We start from the raw sequence: 688 nt of genomic DNA, 5'->3' as shown, positions 1-688 counted from the left end.
TGCCCGGGGGAGGGGACCTGTGTCTCCCTGCAACACCGGTCATATGTAACCATTATTCAAACACTGTTACAGGGCTAGAGGGATGGCTTAGTAGTTAAGGCACGTGTCTGCAGGGCCAAAGGACCCAGGTTTGATTCCCCAGGACCCACGTTAGCCAAAAGCACAAGGGGGCGCATATATCTGTAGTTCATCTGCAGCCCCGGTGCACCCATTCTCTCTCTCTCTCTCTCTCTCTCTCTCTCTCTCTCTCTCTCTCTTTCCTTGTTCCTTGCTCTCTCTCTCAAGTAAGTTTAGAAGCATGTTTTAAAAAAACACTGTTACACAGCTGGAGAGATGGCTCAGTAGTCAGAGGTGCACGCTTGTAAAGCCTGCTGGTCCAGGTTTGATTCACCAGTGCCCACATAAAGCCAGGTGTGCAAAGTGGCACAAGCATCTGGAGCTCGTTGGCAGATGCAAGAGGCCCTGATGTGCCCATATTCTCTCTCTCTAATAAATAAATATAAAAATAAATATTTTTAAAACACCATTTAAATCTTGTTAAAAGCACTATGGACTTTAGTGACTAGTCCTTGTTATAAGCACTTCTTCTGATACCCATTTTCCTGCACGTGAGCAAAGGTATTTGTGAGTGAGGCAGTCCACGTGGGCCTTCCCTCATGCCAGCACCTGCCACTCTGACACCAGGGAC

Source organism: Jaculus jaculus, chromosome 22 (assembly GCF_020740685.1).
Source record: "Jaculus jaculus isolate mJacJac1 chromosome 22, mJacJac1.mat.Y.cur, whole genome shotgun sequence".
Classification (NCBI taxonomy): domain Eukaryota; kingdom Metazoa; phylum Chordata; class Mammalia; order Rodentia; family Dipodidae; genus Jaculus; species Jaculus jaculus.
Note: the sequence above shows the minus strand (reverse complement) of the source record.